The 10,023-nt window shown below is 30.9% G+C and overlaps 1 long non-coding RNA gene across 1 annotated transcript; it reads right to left on the bottom strand.

Annotated features, from left to right (window-relative positions):
- Positions 1-6,864: 6,864 nt before the first annotated feature.
- Positions 6,865-9,199, bottom strand: LOC149136074 (uncharacterized). Its single transcript, XR_016241530.1, has 2 exons — positions 8,518-9,199; positions 6,865-7,246 (listed from the first exon to the last, which is right to left on the bottom strand). It is a non-coding gene; the product is annotated as an uncharacterized LOC149136074 (long non-coding RNA).
- Between the last annotated feature and the right edge of the window lie 824 nt (positions 9,200-10,023).

Here is a 10,023-nt window from a genome sequence, read left to right as displayed (position 1 = left end):
GGTTATCTCCAGGTTGCTTCCCTCAGACCTAACCTGGCGATAACTGGAGAATTTCTTAAAACATCAGTAAATTCATGGATGCTGTTGCTGTTCGAAACCAAGCATAAAAGACTAATAAACAAATTCAGTTTTACGTTTCGTTATGTTGAAATATTTCCTTTAAAACACCGAAAATATATAACTTTTCTGGTATTAGGTCATTCTGACAATAACACGTAACAATGTGTTCAAATTCAATTCAATAGATTGTTGTCATATACCGGTTCTTACATTTAACCTTCGTTATGTAACATGATAGATTTTCAGAGTCGTCTTAGAAACAAGATTTTTGACACATGCCTATCACTCCAAAGTTACTTAATTTCGTTTCACCATTCTCCTGCGTGTTAAAAGATATTTCATGAACGTATTCGATTGGTGAATAATCGTCATCATGTCTGTCTCAGCAAGAAAAAAGAAAAGAAAACTGTGATAACTGAAATCATTCTAAAATTTCAATGAAATACATTATGAATTATGTTCCTGTCGTCAAATTGTAATTGCTTTCTTATGTTCGGTGCATATATCTTCCAGTCCTAAGAAAGCCACTGACTTTCATTTATACTATGCCGTAGAGGGTAAAATGATGTTCTACCGCTACATATTACGTTATACTTGCTTTAAGAATATTTTAACAAACTAATCGATTATATGTTGGAACGTCTCTCCTATTTCTTTCATGCCATATCAATAACGTTTTATGGATATATTTCGACTGAGAGATAGAATGTATTAGCTTTCTTTACAGTAGAATGTAATACCAATATTTTGTCAAGCTGTAAAGATCTTTCGAAAATATTTAGTCATTTAGTTAGCTATTTTGAAAGTATATTGAATATTCGAAATTTATTTTGAAATTAACTGCATTACCTCCATTTTCATATTATATGCTCAATATCATATTAATGCTATGTAAGGCGACAGTTTGGAAGATCTGCTACAATACGAGAAAATGCTTTTTACTATTTGTTCCAGTTTTTCACATTCTAAGTTCAAACCTGCTGAAGTCAATTTAATTTTGCATCTTCCAGAAATCAATAAAATAAAGTACAAGTTAAATAATAGAGCTAGTGTTATCGAGTAAACTCCTCAACTAAAAATTGTTGACCTTGTGCCTAAACTGGAAACAATTATATTAATATTATATTTATGTCTGTATCTATAGAAAATAATTCTTTGCTTTGTATTTACTTCCCAATTGATGAACATACTACGATATTTATAGATAAATTGCACTATTTTATACAGTATAACCTTACAATTTCGCATCGGTTTTACCATAGAGGAAAAAACGAAAGACTCAAATGCATATGCGGATGTATACTGTAAGTAAGGAACGTTGTCCACACTGTTTGAAGCACTTTTTTGTTTTATCGCAAAGATGAGATTACCGAATGAAAACCGATTGTATTTGTACTAAACTTTAGATCTATGTAAACGTTCTCATATTTTGCAGCACTTGTTTGCGATGCTTCTTGTATTTGAAAGTTATTGCAAATTTAAAAAGTTCCAATTATCATAAACCATTGATGAAAATGGAAGAGTGCGAAGAATTTGCTTATATTTTGCTTTGATAAGCCTCCATTTAACGAAAACCAATTTCTATACACCTCTGTTATCACTCCGTTATATGTACACATTTAATTCACGGATTCAATTAAATGCTGAATAAATGAATGAATAATATTAAAGCAGATATCGCCTTTCTGCTAACGGTAAATTAGATTTTACAGCAGCAGTCTATTTCTTACGTCATAATGTAGATTCTGATCTTATATATATACATATATATATATATATATATACATATATATATATATATATATATATATATATATATATATATATATATATATATATATATATATATATATATATATATGCGAAATTATTTGCAAGACGTCTTCATATATTTCTGTATCTGCAATTTAATGTGAGTGCGTTCTATTTTATCCTTGTCACATACATGCATATGTATGTATATGTTTACAAATTTTATGTACTGAGTGCTTCTACTACGAGTAAAATTTGTAAACTTCTTGTGGAACTAAAAGGAATATAATTGCTATATATTTCCTAAATTGACATTACATGAAATATGCCTTGAATTGGTGTAGTTTTTATATCTGAACTTTATAACAAACAATTGCTAAGATACAATTAACCAGTGTATTCTTTCTTTTATTTCAAAACAGTAAAACTCAGTTTGAGGCAAACTTGTCACATTTCAAGCAATCGTGTAGAAATGTAATTGTTTTATACTGATTTTTTGGTTATACTGATTGCATGGAATTAACGATGTTTTGCTAATAATGTTTATTTGTAATTAAGTATCCAGATATCGGGATGGAGAAGTACCATTTAATTTATCTAAATTCGGCACGACTATGATTCTTATGACTATCTGTGAATTATGAACCTACAAACTACTCTATAATTTCTCTCGGCTTCTTTTGGGCTTCAAGCGGTTGGTGAATATTTCTGACTAAAAAAATATCAGAAAATTCACTCACCTTAAAACATAAAATGTTATAAAACAAATTACTTTAGTTGATTGCATGGATTGATTGATTTTTCGTACTTGATATTTTTATTTAAATATATCTCAGAAAAATCAAATTGCTTATTTAAAACAATATATCGAAAATTAATCTTTAGACTTTGGATAATTATTCGAATACATTATCATTGCTTTGTTTCCTCCGCGATACTTTCATTGTGTGGGATGTGCAGTAACAATATTAACGTATACTCCCTATTCAATATGAAGTAAATAAGTGATGTAGCAACTAAATGATTACAAGATCTGATACAGATTACATGCCATAAGAGAGACTTATTGTGTGAGTATGGCTAACTTTGTAGATTAGAACGTAAGTTCCTTGTCAATTGTATACGTATACTGTAGTATTTCATTCATTCGCTTAATTTACGATGCCAGTTTTCTTCAAAAGATAAAAAGATTCCCTTTCACTTTACTTTCTGTTTTAATGTCAATAAAGCATACACCAACTGTTTCTAGATATTTCTCATTAGTAAACGATATGAAGTTTATCATAGTACTGCGTAAGAGAAAGAAATAGGTATAATCATTTCTCGATTCACTAATTTCAATTTGTTAGCGTCCACTTTTCGTTTAGATTTTAATGCAAATAATGTCTCGTTCTATTTGTATTTTTCCTTAGTCACTACTTTGAATTATGGCATCACACTCCCGAAAATCCATGTATATTTTCTAAGCATTCGTAGTTCTTTTAATACGGCTAGGATATGTTTCGCTGATGTTGTCTAACAAAATCAAAATACGTTCAGAGATGTGACTGTACTTTCAAAAATGAAACATTCCCTACTCTATATTTCTTTAATTTAAATTCGTATAAAGTATTGTGTCGTCTACTATGCTTTTTTGATCAGGTACCAATAATTACTAAAATAATATTTCTCTTATCATTATGGGCATTGCTCATTTAATCGAATATGTTAGCTGTTCCTTTAGTGTCTTCAGCAACTTTATTTTGGGTGACTAACAGCCAGCAATAATGAACTATGTTTCCTTGATGTTCGTTTCAGTGACCTATTGAGGTTTCTGGATTTTATAAGATACTATAATGAGCAAATATTGACGTTAAAAATAACAGGATACGAACTTTATCATATTACGAAAACAAAACTGTTTAGATATACTATTGCGAATTATATACCACTTCCAAATTATACTCTCCAAGACATTTTAGCGAAAGCTTTATTAAGAGAATAATTTCCTTCTTTATTATGTTTTTTCTTTTATTTTTTCGAGATCGATAAAAATATAAAGTTCTCTGATCGATATAATTGATTACCCGCCCTCACAAAATTTCTGACCTTGTGCCTAAATAAGAAATTCTTATTAGCTTTCTGTCGGTATGTTCCTTGATATAAAATGTTTGATTTTAAGTCTTCATCCGATGGCTGGTGAGGATACTTTGATTAATTTATCTGTCTAGTTCTAAACGCTGCGAATAATAAATTAATCCTCTCAGGCCATTATTGTTTATTTAACATCATACTTTAATATCGAAAATCTGGCGAAACTTAATATGCAAGAGCCAGATGGAAAATTATGCAGTTAAATATAATAGAAAAATTTTTGTAGCATCCAAAGTAAAATACATTCAGTGTTTTGCAGCCATTATGTTGCTGTTTACCCTTAATCAAGCAGAACTATAGCGAAAACCCTGCAGGCCACAAACACTCAATTTTAAGAAGGACTGTGAATGTTTTTGGGAAGAACTTGCAGTTATTTCGACCACTGTGTGTGACCATGTAGATGTTTTCCTGTATCAGAAGGCATGGCACATTTTTACTTCCAGTAATTGATTTGATCAATAGGAAGGTACAAATCGATGCAGTTAATAGTCCTCCTAAACTGATTAACACTTTGTACTGTTAAAACAGTCAAGAATGGATACTTTCGACGTCTGAATGTGTGAAAACAATAAGATGTATTTGCATTTCTTAAATGTTTCAGAGCGAAGTTTTTAAAAACGATATTTTTAACTACAAATTTATCCTTGTTAAATATTACTTAATCACGCCGCTGACAATTAGAAGGTATGCAAATCAGTCTAGCTACTACGGCTACGTTCTCGTGTATGCCCAATTCAAGTATTGATTGGCAATTATTTTTTTGTAGATAGAAATATGACGGATTTCGTTATCTCCTTGTAACTGAAAAGTGAAAATTCTCAGGGCATCCTGCACATCCTGTATTTTTCTACATGCAAAGCAATTACATATGGTATTCATATCTAACGTTTCACACTAAAGGCTTTAAAAGCTGTAGTTTAAGTACTTTAAATTAGTGTTAGCCTTCACATGTATCCTACGTTGTGCGTATATATATATATATATATATATATATATATATATATATATATATATATATATATATATATATATATGTGTGTGTGTGTGTGTGTGTGTGTATGGATATATATATATATATATATATATATATATATATATATATATTGTAACTGTGCATAAGCATTTTTTTCTCTGACCGCATACAGGGTTGGCGAAAAGTCACCCGACAGCAAATCAAAACCACTTAATTCCAAGATTTATGTTTAACAAGTGAATGAATTTAATAAAGGCATCTAAATATGAAACATCATGAAAGTTGCTTTTGAGCGACACATTTTTCCATTCGAGTCAATACAGAATTACTGATAGTATTTATGTAATTTTGATTTACTGTCGGGTGACTTTCGGCCAACCTTGTATATTTGTATGTGTGTGTTAAATTATTCATTTTATTTTATATTCTTACTCAACTCTAGAAACATCATAAGTAGTATTGTTAGCATTATTCTTTCTTGTATACTTTTATTATTTGTATCTTGATTGGCAAATATATTTCTTAATGTGTATACTAGAGAAGCGGGAACAGTAGTAAAGCAGATGCCATACTGTGTAATTTTGGTCTTCATTGTTCCACTGATATCATTGTTGTCGTTAACTCGTTCTGAATCGATAAAATATCACTATTCTGAGTAAATAAAATATCAAACTGTCGCCCTTTACTAAATTCATCTTGTTCTTGTCTCAAAAGAATTATTCATTCATTATTAAGAAAATGGAAATATTTTTTCCTAAAAGGGGTTGTAAATAATGGCTTTATTTAAATAGTGTACTTTACCATAGACAATATTTACATGGCTTTGAAGGAGAGTATATCATTTGCGTCTCAGAGGAAATAATGTGAAAAATATTTATCTTAATAGGTTGATACTGATCAGTAAAATGAATTAATAATAAGAAAACTATGTAGTTTAAACAACATTTTCAAAAATACTGAATCATACAGTTAGGTATCTTTGCAATCACGCAAACACAAATATCTTCAGCAAATGAATTGAGTGATTAAGTTCAGTTCCATTAGTGTTATTGATAATATTTCCGAGATGAAGGGGCATGTAAAACGTATTTCTGTTTCAGAGTCAATAATATTATGTATTTTCAGATGTGAAAATGTTTATGTATATAATGATAGACATAATCTGTTGATATAAACTCGATTCCATACGAAACGTCTGTCGAAAGTTATGAGCAGGATGTTTACACAAAATTCTATTTACTAAGAGACCTTCCTAATATCTATATCTATTTGGTAATACTTGTGTGTCTCTGCTCTTTGCACTTAAGAACTGTATTACTAATATTTATTACTTGTACGCTCGTATATTGTGTAACCTTACGAATAAAAAATCCCTGAAACAAATACAAGTTTACAAAATATACTTAATATTAATTCTCATGATCAGAGACGTATGAAATTTAAATGTAAAATTGCAAATATATTTCACCAGCCTATTTCAACACATCAAAACCCAATTATTTACACAACTTATCTACATTTAACATTGATTAGATGAACAAACCTCTTCCTGTTTCATGTGAATATGTTATTAGCAATACTGTAAAACTGAAACGATTGGTTATAGTATTTCAATGATTTCATGTTATGCATTCACAAACACCATCGTTTACTGTATGAACATTCCATAAAGAATGTGTCGTATATTTACTTATGACGTCATTTGTCGGATATTTTACGTATAACGTCAATTGTGCAATATATTAAATTCTGTAATGCGGAAACTTGATATAAAATTTGTTTGATATTTGATATAGTTACATACGCAGGAGTTAAACTTATATGAATTTGAAAACATATGCGGGACTTCAACTTAAGGGGCCAGAACAAACACATCCTGTACTTTTGTCCGACTTTCCAACGACCTGTCAAACTCTCATCCTTCATTGAATTAATAGCACCGGGTATACGGATTCGACTTAATTTATTTTGAACCATTTTTGTAATTAACATAACTTCTTAAAACTTTCACATTAAATGGAAGAACAGGATACAGTAGGGATCTTATTTACTTCAGTTCTTGACCAGTACATTATTTTGCCGACCCCCAGTAAATGAAAGGCAAAAAAAAGATGTCGGCGGTATTTCAGCTCACAATCTAAGGAGTTATTTTCTTCGTTATAATTTTTTCCATTCTATGTTAATTTGCATGTCTGTGTAAGTATAGTTTAAGTAATACATATTTTCTCCGAGAATTTTACTGGTCTCGTTCAGACTTTTTCCATATCCGAAGGGAAGGGTCACTGAGACAGTCATTCGAATCCCGTCATACATGAAACGTAACCATTTCTGGGAAAGAGGAAGAAACAGAAAAATGTACTACTTAATAATTGGTACTTCATTTATCAATTGCCGGAGGAAGTGCAAATGTGACTGCATAGGACTTCCATTCATAATGTTGAACGAAAAATAAAAGCTGTCTGTCTGACGTTCAACTATTCAGTCAACGTACTTGTTTTTCATGAAATTTATTTGAAATAATGACTTTTTAACCAAACTTATTGCTATGTACGAAAGATAAATAAATATTATATATGCTACACATTTTATCGAATGTGAAATCAACGTCGTGGAGATGGTCACAGACAACAACAAAATGGCAGCTATGTTGAACCGAATCTAATAATTTATGCAATCCTCATCAAACAGAATATACTGTAAATGTAAATTTCTAGTTAATTTATTTATTAACATTTTTCTTTGTCTATAAATTTCCACGCACACACACACACACACACACACACACACACACATACACACACACACACTCACACACACACACACACACACATACACACCAAGCATGGACAAACAAGTATGTTTATTTATATACCTCTAAAAAAAATGTAAATACACATACAGACAAATAGAGACATTTACACTAATGTTAAGAGGTATCAATAAGGGATGATTTATAAAGTCACTACATTTAACAGAGATAGCAGTACAATCTCCTTCGCACACCGATCTCTATGAAAAACGAGGGTATAGTATTCTGTGATTAACTAACTTTAAAATAGATGGTCACGCAAGAACGCATCTGATCACAGGTCTTCTAGAATACCATCACGTTAGGGTGTGTAGAAACATGTAAATGGGAAAACACCATGCTTCATTTTGCCTCTGTTGATAGTTATGGTTTGGTGGTCCTGATAGAAATGATGATGGGAAAATTAGAGAGCCTCTACGTGGTTGTTCATAATGTTCGAAATAACAATAAAACCACCCTCATACCAAACACTACAATCTGTGGAATTCTTATATTGTAATGAACTTTTAAATTCCCTGCACATAGGAAAATTACTGGCTGTACAGTCTTGCCTGAAACGCTTTTGGTCATAAAGTTACTCGATCAAGATAGTCTTAGGACTATGCATCATCAAAAATAGTGAACAAGATCATTCTGGTGATAATAATTGCAGCGAGGAAGAAGCGAAAAGGAGGATGATAACAACGACAATAATGATGATGATAATGAAGTGGACATATGATCGTAATAACTCAGTTCCACATATTAGGATCAATTCTTCAAAATTTTGAATAAGTATAAAACTATGTACCGGTTGTGTTATTTTTAAAAATGAAATGTGGTATAATTTCTTCAACAAAATGAACAATTCTGGTATTTAAAAGGAGTATAAACGAAAGTAAATTTTGTCTACGGTGGTGAAAAGAGTTCCGTGTGTCGACATTGAAATGAGCAATCAAAAACTGTTTGCCTTGCTCTCCTGTTTGTAAAAGATAATAATTGCGACTAATCAATTTTAGGGTATAAAAATACCGAATATAGTTGCGAGTTTTCAAATGAAACACATTTTCCTTCTTAAATACTTTTCTGAATTGAAAGTAATGTGTCAAAAGCATAGATAACGTTGCAGTAGAGTACTGAGTCAGCCGCTAACAATCAAAACCCTGATCAAATGCTTTCCAGCTATGAACATTTCGGCTTGTTCTATATCTTATCTGTTTTTGCTTTTTCTTTTCTTTTTTTTCTGTTTGATGACAATGCTTCAGTTTGAGGAAAATCTATTCGCTACATCTATCAGGTCATGCAACTATGTTGAGGCTATCTCTGTCTCACTCAGAATAGTATAGTCTGTTGAATAAGTCTGATATAAGAATTCATTTAAACATGTCTGTTTCATTTCTACTTCAGCCATGATAGTGTAGGAACATTTATTGATTTCCATTCAATAATTCCTTTGTTACAGCTTTATTTTATTACGTCATATTACACAATGAAATGAGTTTGTTAAATCTATGAGGTTATTATCTTCTTTCTATGATACAGAAGTTGTATTTTGGTACATCATATTAATAGAATTCTTACCGACGATTGACATTTTTCTCTTTTTCTTGTTTTGTCAACTAATCTTATTAATATTGAAATATCTGAAAATTAAATTTTACCTAAGTACTATTATTGATTTCCTGTCAGACTAAAATAAGAAGGGAGTTAGACAATAATTGAGAATGTAATGATGTAAAATGGTTATTTCCCATGTTTACTTGTGTCTGCGCTGTAAGGGCTTTGTCCAACGACATTCGTTTGAAGACATTTATTTTATCTTCTGTAAACACCTTCGCAAATAAGTATTTGCTCCTGCGTGTCTTTCTGACTGATGGTTCGACTAGGAAAATTCAAAGCCTGTCAGATGCGTATTTTAAAGAAATTGAGAATGCTTTGTCTGCTTATGATCAAGTTATGTGAATTAGCTGGTATATAGGACTCTCTATACATACATACATACATACATACATACATACATACATATAACTGGCCGTGGTAAACATCAGAGTGGGTAACAATGCACCTACACCATCTAAAGCCTGGCCCTGTGCCTTGTGTGCTGTGAATGCGCGAATACAAACGCACATACATACACAATTTCGCTCCTCCAAGGATACATATTATTTGCTTATTGATGGTGAGATGAAACTCAATAAGTATATGACAAAACAGATTAATCAATAGGGAATTGTTACATAATCCGTAAATTGATAGAGTGTAACTATATATAATTGACACAGTCAAGTAGAGAATTCTCTTTAAGTGTTAGAAAATT

Source organism: Octopus bimaculoides, chromosome 4, assembly GCF_046866305.1.
Source record: "Octopus bimaculoides isolate indiv1 chromosome 4, ASM4686630v1, whole genome shotgun sequence".
Lineage (NCBI taxonomy): Eukaryota > Metazoa > Mollusca > Cephalopoda > Octopoda > Octopodidae > Octopus > Octopus bimaculoides.
The sequence above is the reverse complement of the archived record's forward strand: the minus strand, read 5'-3'. Positions and strand labels throughout refer to the sequence as shown.